Source organism: Micromys minutus (genome assembly GCF_963924665.1).
Source record: "Micromys minutus genome assembly, chromosome: 5".
In the NCBI taxonomy this organism is placed as follows: domain Eukaryota; kingdom Metazoa; phylum Chordata; class Mammalia; order Rodentia; family Muridae; genus Micromys; species Micromys minutus.
Genome location: NC_137974.1, coordinates 66,467,068 through 66,484,804, shown reverse-complemented (window position 1 = coordinate 66,484,804; position 17,737 = coordinate 66,467,068). Strand labels below are relative to the sequence as shown.

At 37.6% G+C, this 17,737-nt stretch overlaps 1 protein-coding gene across 22 annotated transcripts in view; it reads left to right on the top strand.

The window, feature by feature from the left end:
* LOC308421223 (regulating synaptic membrane exocytosis protein 1) overlaps window positions 1-17,737 on the top strand; it is a gene marked incomplete at both ends in the record, with an annotated part of 207,701 nt that overhangs the window by 31,334 nt on the left and 158,630 nt on the right. For 4 of the 22 annotated variants that reach the window (XM_080917503.1, XM_080917506.1, XM_080917505.1 and 1 more), the window contains one exon: window positions 690-726. The exons of the other annotated variants lie outside the window; for them this stretch is intronic. Of the gene's footprint in view, window positions 1-689; window positions 727-17,737 lie in introns of those variants that run through there. 22 annotated transcript variants of the gene reach the window in all.

Here is a 17,737-nt window from a genome sequence, read left to right as displayed (position 1 = left end):
GGTGCAGTTCTTACCACTGGGTGGTGTGCTTCATTTAGGAAAACTGCAGAGGAAATGGTCTGTTCCGAGGGCCTTGGCAGGACCATTCCCAGAGGTTGATAATGGGATCAAAGCATTTCAGGTGAGTTCAGGGGGCATCTAAAGTTGGCAAGGGTCTGTTCCACTTTGTCACTGGAGATCAGGGATAGCACAGTGAAGTGAGAGAGCCAGAGATCAAGAGCATCTGCTGGAGTCTTTCTCCCTTGATAGCTTTCAGGGACCCCAGAGTTTACTCTCTGACTAGCATCCATGTACTGCTTTGGGAAATGGTTAATTTGGGGACGAGAGGGCTCTGCTGCCGTGAGAGTCAGTGCCGTACTGCCCAGAACGGCGTAGATGAAAGCAGTGATCAATGAGAAAAGCACTGCAGGGATCTGATTCTATGACAACATCACTCAGGGCCTTGTTTAGTTGCACAGTTGTGTGATGTGTATAATGTTGGGGGCTGCAGGGTTGGTTTGGGGATATCATTGAGTTATCGAGGACTGTGGGAAATTTTTCTTTGTAGATTTTTGCACGTTGGTAGGTTCTGTTTTGCTTTGTTCCTGTGTTTTGGGCTTCTGCCATTGCTAGCTGGAATGTAATGACTTGGTGTCAGTGGCCCTTTACTTAACCCTTCCGATGCTGCTGTTCCGCTTGCTGTGTTTCTGCAGTTTCTACTACTTCATACTTTGCATTCAGGGGCAGGTAAACACAACTATGCTGTTAATCTTAAGATGGCTATAAAGCTAATGGGATTCGTTGTCGAATTATGCAAAAGGGTAAGATATTAAGATGCATCATTTCTATTCTAGCAGAGAATAAGGAGCACTTTGCTTTGGAAGTGGGAACTACATAAATATATAATTTTGAAATGTAGATGATAATCTGGTCGCATTCTGTGATGTTGTTTTCAAATTTTGAATGTATAACTGAAGTGTACAGGAAATTGTATGTGCTTCAAGATTGGATTGCACTCACAAATTGATGTATATAGTATATAGGTGATTTAAGAAGCATCTCTTTATCTTTTCTGATTAATCAAAGATATTCTGTTTTTGTTGTTGACTGAGTTGTCTAGAACACTTCAGTGCTTAGTCTTAAAAATAGAAAAGTACAAGCTAAATTTACAGATTGTTCTTTTCAGGGGTTTAGAAAAGCGTGCCCAGGTCTGATTTCTCCTGACCCATACACAGTCTGGATTGTAGATCAGTTCTGTAAACATGCCTGAATTTCTGTGTGATGCTTGGTTGCGGACTAAGAAAAATAATATCCATAAAATGAAAAAAAAAATTGGGAGGTCAGAGATTTGAGGGTGTGACCTTGGGGATTAATAAAAAACAACCTCTTCTTCCTCCGAATTCTCTTCTACCAGAGGAGAGGGCATTCTACCACAGTTGTTAGTGGAGAGGATATAGCAATTTACAGTGCTGCTCAATGTTGTTACATGCTGATTTCTGCAGAGAAATAGTACTGCTTTCAAACATTTAAAGGGATGTGGTTTCCTTAGTAACAACCCCCCATCCCCTGATTTGTAACATTATATAGCTTGTGCTACTTTGTAGTTTCTGTAAAGGTTGAGAACAGCTTTTTAAAAATTAAGCTGGTAAATCTCTTGGCTCCACTATAACTATGGCTTTCTAAACAGGGTTTGAATAGTTGTAGTACCCCAACAAAACTTTCTGTTAGACCTCACTGCTAGGGAGGAAAGGCATCACGTGGTTTTCTGTAATGCTCTGAGGGCTGAGAGTAGACAGGCCCAGGAGGCTCTCTAAGCAGCTGACAGCTTCCTAGCTGCTCTTTTGTGCTCTAGAAGGGTCAGAGGATCTCTTATTGGAGATGTTGCTATCTCTTCACAGAGAATGAATTCTAAGAAGTCTACTTCCTGTCAGGGGAGAGCTCAAAATCCAGAGGATCCCAAGCAGGTGGGCAAGTTATAGCAACACTCTAGTCACAAGTTTAAACTAGTCAAATATGACCTTTTAGATTACTGTAATAGTTTGTTGTAAATTGAGCTACAAATTCATAGACTGACTTATAATTGCTTGTCAATAAAGGTCACACATTTGTGTTTATGGCCATATTCATGGATGTTTCTTCTAGACCTTTACCATTATGAGGGCAAGCCCAGGGCAGTGATGATATGTGGTTTTCTGCATAGGCAGAGCAGAGAGGAAAGAAAGAATCGTCTAATTGACTCTGCTTATAAACCGTTTCTACTTATAAACCTAGGCTAGAGGCTAGTACTATTTGTAAAGTGATTCTCTATTCTCTGGGGTTCTGGGTTCTGGTATCTTTCAACTTCCTATTTCATGTGATCGTGTTATTGACGGGTCAGCAGGATCTGTGAGAAGAAATAAGATGCTTTCATTTTAAAGTAGGACCGCTTGAGTACCAGGGAGTATCCTCTTAGAAGAATAATGGAAGTCCTTTGGAAAATTAATCCCAGTGAACGACAGTAGGTAACCTCCCTATGTACTACATAGATGCTTTTAGTGAATCAAATCAATGTATGTTACTCTCAGCTTCCCAAGGCCAAAGGGAATGGGGCAGAAACAAGGCAGCTTAGGAAGTAGTCATTGAAGGGTCACTGGTTATTTTTTGAAGATGTCTTTAAATACAATTGCTTATTATTTTTAGGCTAGTGATTGTATTCAGACTTTGTAGGTAACCTGTTTCATGTAGACTACCTTCTGTGTTTAAGGGAATTATCACAAACACAAGGTTCATTGTTTGCATTAATGAATGCCTGGTTTGTAAGTAATTACTTCAGAGGATATATTTTATTCATTACATCTTTAAGGAGCTGGAATATAAATTCACACTATGATGAGCCCCAAGCTTTGAGTGTATTTTAAAGACAAACCCCAAAAGGTTGCTTATTAAAGTAGTTGAATTCTAAAGACTCCTAGTAATATTGTTGAATTCTAGTAATATCTAGCATAGATTTGGTATTTTTTAATAGTTAATAATGAGGCCAGTAGGATATATTAGCTGGTAATGGTGCCTGAATCCAGGCCTGACAAGTTCAGTTCAGTTCCAAGTGTCCACATGATGGACCGAGGAACAAACTTCCCATAAGTTGCCGTCTTACCTCTGCAGTCTCACTGTGCTATGCATGCCCCCCTAAAATTACACTATTTTCAATTTATGTCTATTTAATTAGATATAATTTGAAAATAGTGTAATTTTAGGGTTAGCATTTCTGATAACATATATAGAGAGTATAAAAGGCTTAGCAATCATATTATATATGTCTCTATGTACCATAATATTGAAATTGTTAAAGAAAGTAATTGTGGACGAGAGACTAACATACCTGCTTACAGAATTGTTCTTGCCTTAGCTGACGTCTAAAAGTACAGCTTATTGAAGTCTTGACAGTTGCAAGTGCTTCATTGGGACAAATGCCTTGCTTTCTGTATGTTTCTCCTACTTTCTATCAGGACACTTTCTTGGTTTCCTGAGTGTTTGTCTTCAGTGGGGTTCTCAGTGAAAACACCCTCAAGAGAGGAGGGTTTTATCAGATAAGGAGAAAGTGCCAGGTGAAAAGAGCAATGCTTCGAGCCAAGTCACTTCCTCCTTCAAAGCCCCTATGTTTGAATCTGGAGAGAAATAGAAAAGAGGAAATAGACTCTCAGAAGAGAAAAAAAAAGACACCTAAAAACATACTATTTTAAAGAATGCATGGCCTCTTTAAATGTTCATGAGCAATGGGTAAAAGACTCAAGCGACTCAGGTTACAGTCCTGACCCAAAAGGTAATAATAATAAACTGTTACTACCCATTGGTGGATAAAAAGCGTGGGCTGTACATGAACATAGCTCTTTCCCCCCTCTTCCTAGAAAATAAGCCTAAAACTGCCTTCACATTGCCCTTGCTTTGACAATACAAGGAACATCATTGTATATTGTTAAATTACATATAGTGTTATAAATATATTTTCAAGCTTCAGTCCCCCAAATACAAGTAAACAGTGATTATATACATTTAAGATTTAAGCGACAGGATTATAAATGACTGAAACTTCAAGAATAGCAGTGCTTTTTGGGAACAGATCATTTGGAATGCCGTGTGTCACCTGTACCTGAAAACTCGCCCAGTGAGCGCCTCTTGTTGTCCAAACTGGCTTTGGAGACTTTTTTTTTTTTTTTTTACAGTAGGCTTCCTTGACATTATGTTATGATTCTCTGGGTTCGTTTAAAGAGCCAACCTTTAGTTTTCGCCATCTCTCTCTTTTTGTTGTTGTTTATTTATTTCCTTGGTTGTCTGTTGTTATGTTGGAATTTGCTGTGACCAGAGGAAATTTCCTCTGCACTGAGGAAGGGAAAGTCATAGATAAAGGAATCACAGCAGATATCCTCAAGGAGCTCGAGAATCTAAGGAGTATTGATGAAAACCAGTGGCTTCTAATAAGGAAAAGAATTGGTCTTGGCTGTCCCTCTCCCCCTGCATGCAAAGACAGCTTCTGAGTTTTTCACAGTCTTTGAATATTCTCCACCACTGAATTGATCAGCTTGACAAAACTGAACTAAAGTGACTGCAGTTCTTATGTTCACGATGGACATGCTTGCAGGGGAGTTGGTCTCAAATGACGTGCTCTGATACTCCGTCAAGGATTGCTCTAGGACCAAAGGTCTTGGTCTCTGGCTCCCTCTGTCTGTCAGTCTGTCTGTCAGTCTGTCTGTCTTTCTGTCTCTGCCTTTCTCTGTGTGTATGTATGTGTGTATATGAGTGTATACAAGTGTGTATGTGCATGTGTATGCATATGCATGTGTATTTGTATTTGTATTTGTGTGTGTGTGTGTGTGTGTGTGTGTGTGTGTGTGTGTGTGTGAAAGAGAAGGGGAGAGGGAGAGATAAAGCATGTGCACTTCAACATGTTTTGATTGAATACCTGGGGTATCTCTCCCTTCCTCTTTTTGTGTTTATGAATTATATTTTGTCATTGAAGCACTTTGAAGAAACCAATAGAAATGTATGTTTTGGGATCAAACAAAACAACTAGCAAGGTGATACCTTTTGTTGATTTTACTCTCTTTAGCAGTAAATAATGAAAACCATCAAGGCTGGCACAGTATCTACTTCTTCTACAATTTAATGTTCAGGCATCAGAATAAGTTAAAAAAAAGTTACTGCAGTTGAAATTATTTACAAATACATCTCAAGCTTGCATAACAAACATTCCCTATTCAAACCTAAATGCTATGCATATTCTTACTAGCTAGAGTAAATTCAGTTTAGGGAACTGTTGTTCTGTGTTTAGTTTGAAATTGAAATTGTTCTTTGATTTGTTATAAGTTATAGTAAGTGTTGTACTTGGTATCAGGAGTGTGGCTTTGGGCAGAAGTCTTGTATTACATAGGTTAGGCACCTGAGTTCCAGTGGTACAAACAGAGCAAGTTCTAGGTATGTTTCAAATATGAGGGTGAATTATTGTTTTATTAGTGGGATTATTAAAATCTCTTTTTTTCTCATTTTTGGATATTCTCTGTATTTACATTTCAAATATGATTCCCTTTCCCCCTATTCCTATCCTCTCCCTCCCTCCATGAAAATGCTTCCTCTCCCAACCACCTCTTAATCATTATAATGTGGTATTTCCTGTAACTTCTGTGTTTCTAGGCATCAGTCTTGCTTTAGTATCTAGCTAAGCTTTAGGAAATGCAGTACATTTTATAAGGTTAGTAGACTTGTTAGATCAAACATGATTGTCTTAGTCAGGGTTTCTATTCCTGCACACATATCATGACCAAGAAGCAAGTTGGGGAAGAAAGGATTATTCAGTTCATACTTCCATTTCACTGTTCATCACCAGAGGAAGTTAGGACTAGAACTCAAGCAGGTCAGGAAGCAGGAGCTGATGCAGAGTCCATAAACAAATGTTACTTACTGGCTTGCTTCCCCTGGCTTGTTCAGTTTGTTTTCCTTTAGAACACCAGATCACCAGCCCAGGGATGGAACCACCCACAAAGGGCCCTCACCCCTTGTTCACTAGTGGAGAAAATGCCTTAGAGCTGGATCTCATGGAGGCATTTCCTCAACTGAGGCTCCTTTCTCTGTGATAACTCCAGCTTGTGTCAAGTTGATACAAAACTAGCCAATACAATGGTGTACATATTTTATTAGGAAAAGGAGTTAACTATACTATCTTTATAAAAATAACCACAGAGTATATCCCTGGAAAAACACTTTTTCTGTATTTATGGTTTTTTTAATCAGAAAAGGAGCACCAAATAAGTATTGTTCACATGACTGCATTAATACCCAATTCAGTGTTTCAAAGGATGATTTCAATGTTCACATTTAATATCATTGAGCATATTAGATGACATTGCTGTTACTGAAGTTTAAGTCTGTTTACACCTATCCTCTGGATGTTCAGCTAAGATGAGATTGTTTATTGGCTTTGATTTTACTTAAGAAATACTAAGCTTGATTAAGAATTTTTAAACATTTTAATTTACATTTTCAATCACAGCCCCCTCCCTACGCTTTTCCCAATCCCACCCTTACAAAGCCCTGTCCCCATTGTTTCCTACCCCCTCTTCTCAGAGAAGGGAATCCCTCACCCTGGGATATTTAGTCTCAGCAGGACTAGGTATATATATCCTCTCCCACTGAGACCCAACAAGGTGGTTCAGGTAGGGGGAAAGAGATCTGATGGCAGGAACTGAGACTGCTTTACCTGTTAGGAAACAGACATGAAGACCAACCTGCACATTTGCTATAGATCTGTAGGTGCCCTAGGTCTAGCTCTTGTATGCTTCTGATAGGTGGTCCAGTCTCTGTGAACCCCTATGGTCTCAAGTTGCTTGACTCTGTAGGTGTTCTTGGGGTGTCTTTGAACCCTCCAGCATGATCACTTCTATCTCTTCCTTTTCCACAAGACTCCCAGAGCTCTGCCCGATGATTAAGAATTTTTAAAAGACATTTTGACTGCAGAAAATTTAGTTCATTATGCAAAAAAAATCATGTAATTCCATGTTCCCCATTTTGTTCTACTTCCTTCACAAAATCTCAGGAAATAGAACACGTCGTGCAAGAAAAATCACAATAGACATCATCCATTTAATAAGTGATTAATCTAATCCACTATTTGATAAGCAGTGGCTATTATATTTCTGGATCTTGAAGTATTGATCAGGAATGATTAAATTGGTGAATCTCATTATTGAGAGCTGGCTTTTCTAAGTTAAGTATTTTACCAAATAGTTTATATTTATTGGTTCCATTGATTATATTATTTTAGGTAACATCTTTCTCGTTAGAGTTTGTCTACAGATACATAAGAAATTTGGTCTATTTTCATACAAGTAGTGCTCTTTTTAGTTATCATCTGATGGATGCTGTTCTAACATTAGGGCACTCTTTTGTCCCATGGTCTTAGTACCCATTTGTTGAGAAATATCATACGCGTGTGTGTGTGTGTGTGTGTGTGTGTGTGTGTGTAATATTGGTTTTGAAAGTAGGTAGGCTAGTAACCAATTTAGGGTTTGTTGCTGTTGCTATTAGTTTCTCTGTCCCTTTCTCATGAACTCCTATTGCTGTGACCATGCTTCTCTATAACCTCTAATTTTTATCTTGTGTTTGGTGCAACATCAAGGCTCCTGTGGGACTGAGAACCAAAGAAACCTTCATCCTTTGACTACAGCATTAGTACTGAGTTCCTGATGGATTTTTCAAGGAATAAAGCCAGAGGGATTAGATTTTAGGATGTTTTATCCCTTTTGGAATGCTTTCTTCCACTCCATTTTCCCAGCAGATGCAGAAGCTTATTTATGGGACTTGTGCTATTTAAACCATAGATAAACTAATGTCTGTGCATTAATTCCACTCCCGTTGTTTTCTTTTGCATCAAAGACATTTTGTGATTGGTGGATGAAAAAAAAAAACCTATGTTTTAAATGAAAACAATATTATGATAAATATACTAATGTGCTTTTTGTATACTTGGTGAAATAAATTTAAATTTTCACTTTAAAAGTTACCATTTTGCCTAGAAAATTCCTCCTAGGAAATGAATTGAAGGTGCATAAAATATTCATTTGGGAAAATAAAGGTAGAACCCTAGTCTGCAAACTTAATCATAAATTTCTCACAAATTAGCTTTCCGAACTACTATAGGTTGTAAAATACACAGTCTTCATATCAAACAGAAAGCATGTGTTTCTAATACCAGAGAACTGTGACTTCTACACCACTGTAAAAAGACAGAGGCAGCCACATTATAAGAGCCTGATCATCACCAGGATCCATAGATGTAATGCTCGATGTGGTGATTACAATGTTCATGAAAAAGAGGAAAGCATCAGAGGACCATGTTTACTGTGATGCAGATATATAGTCATCTAATGGAGTTTGATTAAGGTATATTTCATAAAGTCTAGGTTGATATTCTGTATCTCCTTCATACGTGGATTATTGTTAAATTAAGTTAAATGTTTCAAGAATATTAAGGTGTCATAACAGAGTAAATCCTGGAGCTCATTGGAGCTGTGTATTGTGAATCTGTGGTTTTGTCAGAGAGGATTTGGAGACGGCATTGCCAGTGTTCATAAACGAAAGGCATCTCATTGCAGGAGAGCAACTTGATAAAGCAGAGAAGCTAATTTTGAGTACTTTATGCTTGGTTCAGTGATATTTTCTGCTTTCTTTTGGTTTGTGTTTTTATCATCAGTTTTGGACAGAGTCTTATAGCCCAGGCTTACTCTAAACTCACAACAATCCTCCTGCATCAGCTTCTTTAATATTAGGTTACAGGTGCGAGGAGACATACAGGGCCCAGGTCTTCTAATGTTTTCCTTATAAGAAATTGAACGTCAAATTAAATGCTAAGTCTTTGGCCAGCCCAAAGTTAGGTGGCGTAATAAGGTTCATATACTCCTGGTATGCATTCTTGACTATTACATCTTTGTCTCCAGTGTGTGCTTTGACATATCAGAGGGCCAGTTGACCGCACATTCCTCTGTGAAATTCACCTACTTTTGCTGTGCCGCAGACTGAAGCTGGTGACCTTGCGGTGCTTTGCAGCCTGCTTTCCCATTCTGCAGTTCTGGAGTTTTGGGAATATGAACACTTAGCAATTTTCTCAAAAACAGTGATGAGGCATTAAATAGAACTGTTCTCCAATGGCCCAGTGATCTTTCAATTGCAGCCAAGGAACTGCCGACCTAAAGACAACATCTTTTTATATATCTAGAAAGTGTTTACTCAACCCACCAAAAACCAAAAACAAAAACAAAATAAAAACAACCCCTCCCCCAACAAAAACAAATCCAACCAATCAAACAAACAAAAAGCAAGCCAGAAAAGAATTGCATGGAGCAGAAGGTGGAGCACAGGCATCAGGAGAAGGTTCTGACTTGAGAGTAGCTGTTCCTGTCTGTCTGATACTGATTGAACCCATTTCCTGCCTGTTACAACTCAGTAACACATCTTGAAATTGTAAACTGCGTGAGCCCCCCGCCCCCCATAAGCATTTCATTTTCAAAATTTATTTATTTATTTTATGTACATGAGTACACTGTATTTATCTTCAGACACACCAGAAGAGGGCATCAGATCCTATTACAGATGGTTGTGAGCCACCATGTGGTTGCTGGGAATTGAACTCAGGACCTCTGGAAGAGTAGTCAGTGCTTGTAACCACCAAGCTATTTCTCCAGCCCCCTCATATGGACTTCTAGTTCTTATTATCCCCCTTAACCAGTATCCCCCCAACTGCTTTCCTGGCTTTTTACATCGCTACCCATACTGCAGGCAAGGTGTCAGTCTCCCTACTTCCTAGTTCCACACTTTCCGGTAGGATGTGATTTGATGCTCAGAATACTGACAGTTATCGCCATTTGAATTGAGCTGCCTGGATCTAGGTGAACAGGAGCATTTTCCTTGACCAAAGAGATTCTTCTAGAATGCTGCTGCTGTTATTTTTACGATCCTCCTAAGGTGAACATGTCCAGCTCTATGGTACCTTAAGCCTGCGGTTAACATCCGGTCCCCAAACAATGAAAACAAATAAACCCCGATTTTTTCCACAGGGTATCCTGGCTGGTTATTCCGAGGCTTTGCACGTCACACCCTGTTCTCCCACGTGATCGGATTGCTCAGTATCAATGTGGAAGCCTGGTCAGTTGGAAAGTTTCCTCCTGGGTACAGCACTTCCCGAAGTCTGATTATTAAGAGTCACTATGATAGAAAAAGGAAAAGTCCCAGAGATTGTCAATTCTGTGATTTATTATCTAGGACTATTTAATGTTTAGTTATCATCAGTAGCTATCCCTACTGTACAATAGATAGATTCTGGGTAAGTGATTTCTAAGACATCACACCCCATAGGTTTACATATAAACCTATTCATCTCTAATCAGTGGCATTAGCAAATTCTTTTATAGTCATTTCCAACCTTAAGTTACAGATTGACTGAAAATCAAGAGCAAATAAAAAAGTATGTGCTTGAGTTTTGTTGTTGAAAGAGTTCAGAGACTTTAATTTATCAACTCCAAGTCCCACAGCATGGAGGCAGCGCAGAGACAAAGGGTAAAGGTTTCCTCAGCATCATAGTCTTTAGGGGGTACATCTGGAGTTCAAAATATTCTCTGCTGTCCAAAATCTAAATGTACTTTAATCAGCATTGCTTTCAATAGAAGAAAACATAAAAAGTGGACTTTATTTACTATCCCAAGTAAGTTTTCGATTCTCAATGTCTATCGGTATTTAACGTAAATCTACACACCTCTGTGCCTCCTCGTTGCCTCAAGAGATGGCTCTTGTTGCATACTGAAGACTCCAGTGACTGGGGATGGGATGGTGTTTGTACAAACGTGTGTATGTGCACGTGCACCTGGAGGCCAGAGGTCAATGTCTTTGTTTTTAGTTATGTTCCACCTTATTCTGAACTATGGTCTTTCACTGAGCTCATTAACTGAGCAACTGGACTGACTGACCAGGGATCTCCAGGGATTTGTCTATTTTCTTTTGCTTTTTTTACATTTCTTTTACTTTTATTTTTTTTTATTAATCATTTTATTCATTTAAATTTCAAATGATATCCCCTTTCCCAGTTACCACACACACAGAACCCCTATCCTATCACCCATCCTCTCCATTCCCTTTGCCTCTATGAGGGTGCTTCTATGCCCATCCACCCATTCCTACCTCACTACCCTAGCATCTCCCTACGCTGGATCATCAAGCATCCCTAGGACCAATTGCCTCCCCTCCCATTGATGCCAAATAAGGCAGTCCTCTGCTACATATACAGCTGGAGCCTTGGGTCCCACAATGTATACCCTTTGGTTAGTGGTTTAGTCCCTAGGAGCTCTAAGTGGTCCAGTTAGTTGATACTGCTCTTCTTCTGCACTTTCTGTCCTTCCCCTAGCTCTTCCATTGGGGTCCTTGGGGTCTGTCCAGTGGTTGGCTGTCAGTATCTCCATCTATATTGGTCAGGTGCTACTAGAACCTCTCAGGAAACAGCCATACTAGGCTTCTGTTAGCAAGTACTTCTTAGCATCAGCAATACTGGTTTGGTGTCTGCAGATGGGATGGATCCCTGGGTGGGGTGGTCTCTGGATGGCCTTTCCTTCAGTCTCTGTTCCATTTCTGTATTTCTTCTTCTGTTGAAGGACATCTGGGTTGTTTCCAGGTTATAGTTATTATAAATAAGGCTGCTATGAACATAGAGGAGCATCTCTTCACCATGGGAGTACCGATGTACATTGGCATGCCTGGCTTTGTGTGTGTATCCTGGGATCCAAGCTTAGTTACACATGTTCACACAGCAACCACTACTGACTGAGGTATCTCCCCAGGCTCCTCCATTATTGTCTTCTTAACACTTAATTCTATCATTGATTAGATAATATGACTGGGCATTTTACCCAGGAATGTAACTCTTAGTCCCCTTGGGGGACTTTACTAAGAACAAATAAAATGTTTATGGCACCCAATATTTGCACTATTTAACATTTAAAACAAAATTACAATTATTAAAATGCTGCCATGTGTCTTTAGTAGTATCATTTAATAATTTTAATAATCAAAGTATTTTTAACGTTTTTCTAAGGCACATTTATTCAGTCAGTTAATAGGTGTTTGTCTGTTAACTTTACCTACAACATGGCAAATTTATATATATTTTTCATTCTATTTTTAACACCCTTTGGGCGACGATTGTACATTAAACTTTAATTCAAAGTCTGCTGAAAGTTGACAAAGACAACTGTAATTTGTCTCAAACTCTTGAAAAATTTTACATACAAAGTAGGTTATTCCTGCTTTAAAGAGGATGGAGCTTATACAGTGAATTGGGAGTAATACACTCAATATTCAGGGGTAGGTTTACACTCATAAGTTCCTAGCTATCCATGCATTGTTCTTTCTACTGTAAAAGAACTGCTGTTTTTTAAAGTTATACATATATATATAATATAAAGTTATATTATAAAATAAATATAATTATACATTTATAAAATTTATACAATTATAAAATATATTATATATACACACACACATATATATACATATATATGTATGCTAGATAAAATAATATTAGTAGAGAAGCCGAAGGACACTGAGATTCTTTGGTTATTAAAATCTTAAGTAAACTGAGGCAGAAAAATGATCAATTCATGCCTTTTGATGTTAGTGTCTAATTTTGATATAAAAATTAATAGATATTTTGGTATAATCAGAAAAAAAATTAGTAGATATGTTCATAGAAAGTTTGAATTTCTGATGGTACTTCATAAACTGTGATGTCCATGATATGTTATTACTTAAAGAACTTCAGATACTCTAGTTTTTATTGGTAGACCGAGGTCAAAGTTCAGCCAGGATTTTTAATGCTGAGTTCAGTGTCTTTCAAAGTTATCTAGTACATGGTGTTGATGTCTTCCCAATCACTGTCCAAACCACCTAAAGCAGGAAAGAAATGTGTTAAAGCAATGCCCTTATAAATGTGTTCAAGCAATCCCCTCCCCTTTCTTTGGGCCAGTTTCTAAAAATTTATAAATCAAAGTTACACTTCAGATCCTCAAACAAATATTTAACCACTGTTAAAGGGCTGTTCAGCTTTGGTGAGTCTGGTGACCATAAATAATTTCTGAATATAACCAATGAATTTGACACTTCATTAGTGTAATAATTAGTCATTAGTGCACTTATTTTAGTCATCTTAGTAACTAAGTCAATTTAATTAAATATTGAATTTATCATCCACTGTGGAAGCATAATGTCATTAGTTATATGATAAAAAGACAGAAAATGGAAATTTAAGAGGTGTAATTTTTTCTTAAACTGCATTATTGACTTACCAAAAAAAAAAAAAAAAAAAAAAAAACACTGTACCTATTTGATTTATGCAATTTGCTAATTTTGGAGAAACAATTACCTGTTAAACCATGACCAAATTGAATGCTGTGAAGATATCAATCTCTTCCAACTTGCCCTCAGCACTTTCTGAAATGCATATTCATGATGTAGCTCATAGTAAGGTATAGGCCATAGCTCCTCAGTGCACATACACCAGAGTGCTGTTAACTGTTTTCTGCTGAGCAGTGGATAATCTCCCCAGTCCCAGCCCTTCACATTACACACTTTATATATTTGTGAGAGATAGGGGTGGGGGACATTAGTACTATGCCCTGCATAACTCTAAAAATTGTAGGGATTCCCCATTACTATTTTATGTAGTAACATTACCAACTTACATTCCTCTCAGGATAATGCAGATTTCAATATTTCTACATACTTTTCACATTGACTTTCTCGTTTAAAAATATAGAGTCTTTTTAACATATGAGAAGTCATGTCCCTCTTGGCTTCTGTGTTTGACTGTTAGAGTTGCTACACTGGATGGTAAACCACACATCTATCTTTTCTGTGCCTGGTTATTTCACCTACTATGTCTTTTGTGTCCTATCTATGTTTTGTCCACAGTATTAAAAAAGTGAATATTTTATTGTATGCTTATACACTATTCTCTCTAGTTCTTATTGTTTGACTGTACAATTGCTAATTTTGTATTTATATATTATATAACATATATTTTATTTTTATATCTTATATATTCACAAAATAAACAGATATTTGACAGGATATGCGGTTAATAGGTACACATAACAGCATGTATTATCATCCTGTTTCGATGACTGGAACTAGGTTCTATATATTTTTTCTTACATTTGACTGCTAATGTGAACGAAATTGAGAACTTTGCTGTATAACAAAGTATTGCCTAATTATTATATAAAAATAAATTACTAGTCTAATTTGATAGCAGGCCATCTTCCTACTATGCTTACTGTCTTTATTTAGTCTCTTTTTCCAAAGGTGTGGCAAGCTATAGATCCTTAAAATGTACAAAAAAGATTATATTTATAAAATTACTTGAACTTAGCTATGCACAAATAGCAATATATACCAAGTGCTGTGCTTTCTTTCTCTGGATTAATGATAACAGTGAATTAGTTCTTGTGGAGGCACATTGAATATGCAACCAAATATTTGCATCTGTTCTACAAGCATTTTAATCAAATTTATTATTATTTTGAAGCTTTACAACCCAGCAGTTGATACCTTTAATAATCATAAGTACTGAAAGAAAGTATTTTATAAAGAAGCATTCTATAAAAAATATTTTGAAGTAAGTTTTGATGAGTCTTTTTTAAACCACCAGTATCAGATAAACGTAAATTAGGAGGACAAATTTTAGCACTTAAAATTTTAGTAACTCACAAACTCCATAATTATATGAGCAGAAGAAACAATGGATTAAAATTACATGCTTTAAACTATTTTAACAAAATTTTAAGCAAAAACTATTGCAATTTAATAGATGAACTCAAAACCGTTAAAATATGTTTGGAATATAGAGAGGTTTGTGTCTTCTAAAATAAGTAAGCTTCCTGTGATACAGTATTAAATTTTACAAACTCATTTTCTAGTAATATTTGGTATACATCTGCAATTCCATGTATGATCAAAGGTTACCAAAACCTATGGCTACACGTGGCAATCAAGATGGTTTCCCTAAACAGCTTGTAGCTGATGTAACAACAGTGATTGAAAGGCCTGTTTTCATAATATCGGGAGTGTCATTGGCTTTTACCAAAAATAGTAACACTTTTGTATAAAAATAATCAGTATATATAAATGTTAAGACTTATGTAGGTAGAATAAATGAACTCAAATGAACCATTTTAAGAGGAAGGGAACAGGCCAAGTAGGAGCCCAAGTATATAATTCTTACAGTAGTGATCACATCAAGGACTAATTTTCCCCTACACTTCCTGACGGACTCTTATTAGTTCTACAAACCTGAGGCTTTTAAAAAAGATGGGCTAGACGTTAACAGTGTATCAGGTCTGCTTACCAAATATGTAGAAATTGGAAAAAAATCTTTTATGAATTGTAGTAACCAGTCTGTCCATAAATGCATTAGTACTTCACTATTTATGTCAACTTGTTTTCCTTCAGTCATGTCTCTAACTCCTGCACTGGGGACTGTGTGCTCAGTCTAATGGTAGGTTGTAAGCATCCACCTCTGTTTTTGTCAGGCTCTGGCAGAGCCTCTCAGGAGACAGCTCTATCAGGTTCCTGTCAGTATGCACTTCTTGGCATCAGAAATACTGTCTGGGTTTGGTGACTGTATATGGGCTGAATCTCCAGGTAGGGCAGTCTACGGATGGTCTTTCCTTCAGTCTCTGCTCCACACTTTGTCTCTATATTTCCTCCTGTGAATATTTTGTCCCCCATTTAATAACTAAAGCATTCGTACTTCCTTCTTGAGCTTCATATGGTCTGTGCATTTTATCTTGGCTATTCCAAGGATTTTGACTAATATCCACTTGTCTGTGAGTGCATACCATGTATGTTCTTTTGTGACTAGGTTACCTCACTCAGTGATAATTTTCTAATTACATTCATTGCCTAAGAATTTCATGGAGTCACTGATTTAATAGCTGAGTAGTGCTCCATTGTGGAAATGTACCACATTTTCTGTATCCATTCCTCTGTTAAAGGACATCTGGGTTCTTTCCAGCTTCTGGCTACTATAAATGATGCTGCTATGAACATGTGTCCTTGTTATATGTTGGAGCATATTTTGCGTATATGCCCAAAACTGGTATAGCTGGGTCTTCAGGTAGTACTATGTCCAATTTTCTGAGGAACCTCCAGAGTGATTTCTAGAGTGCTTGTACCAGGTTTTAATTCCACCAACAATGGAGGAGTGTTCCTCTCTTTCACCACAACCTTGCTAGCATCTGCTGTCACCTGAGGTTTTGATCTTTGCCATTCTGACTGGTGTGAGGTGGAACCTCAGGGCCATTTTGATTTACATATCCCCAATGACTAGGGATGTTGAACATTTCTTTAGGTGCTTCTCAGCCATTCGATGTTCCTCAGTTGAGAATATTTTTGTTTAGCTCTGTCCCCCACTTTTCATAGGGTTATTTGGTTCTCGAAAGTCTAACTTCTAGATTTCTTTGTATATATTGGATATTATCCCTCTGTGGAATGTAAGATTGGTAAAGATCTTTTCCCAATCTGTTGGTTAACATTTGCGCTGTTGACAGTGTCCTTTGCCTTAAAGAAGCATTGCAATTATATAAGGTCATATTTGTTGATTGTTGATTTTAGAGCATAAGCCATTGGTGTTCTTTTCAGAAAACTTTCCCCTGTGTTTTTGTGTTCAAGGCTCTTCCCACTTTTCACTTCTATTAGTTTCAGTGTATCTGGTTTTATGTGAAGGTTCTTGATCCACTTGGACTTGAGCTTTGTACAAAAAGATAAGAAAGGATTGATATTCATTTTTCTACATGCTTACCCCCAGTTGAATTTGGACCATTTGAAAAAAAAATGCTATCTTTTTTCCACTGAATGGTTTTAGCTCCTTTGTCAAAGATCAAGTGGTTGAAAATACGTGGGTTCATATCTGGGCCTTCAATTCTATTCCATTGATCTGGTTCCTTGTCTCTGTACCAATACCATGTGGTTTTTATCAGTATTTCTCTGTAATACTGTGGAGAGCGGGTGTGGCAGCAGTTCCAAGATGATGCTTGGGACTCAGACTTAGTCTTGTGACTAGCACCTGACTTCCTCCTGCCCCCACCCCACCCCAGATTAGCCACTCCCACCGTGTGAGCTGCACAGGTGCACCCATGACTGGAGATCAGGATAATAGGATTGTGCTTGGAGGTGGGGAGAAAGAGAAAGAGAAACCGAAAGGGAAACAGAAAGAGAAACAGAAATAAAAACAGAAAGAGAGACAGACAAGGGAGAGAAAGATTTTCACTGGCATGCTGTAAGGTTCCTGAATAAACCACTTTGAGAAGAACGCTGTGTCTTTGCTCTTTTTCTGCTGGTCAGAGACGGTAGCAACATAATACAGCTTGAGGTCAGGGATTATGGATTCTCCAGAAATTCTTTTATTGTTGACAATAAATTTTCAATATCTTGCATTTTTTGCTATTTCAAATTAATTTGCAAATTGCTCTTTCTTACTCTATCAAAAATTGAGTTGAAATATTGATAGGAAGTCAATTGAACCTGTAGATTTCTTTCTGCATAATGGCCATTTTTAGTGTATCCTGCCAATTCATGAGTATAGGAGATCTTCCCACCTTCTGAGATCTTTGATTTCTCGAGACTTGAACTTCTTGTTTTACAGATCTTTCTCTTCCTTGGTTAGAGTCACACCAAGACACTTAATATTATT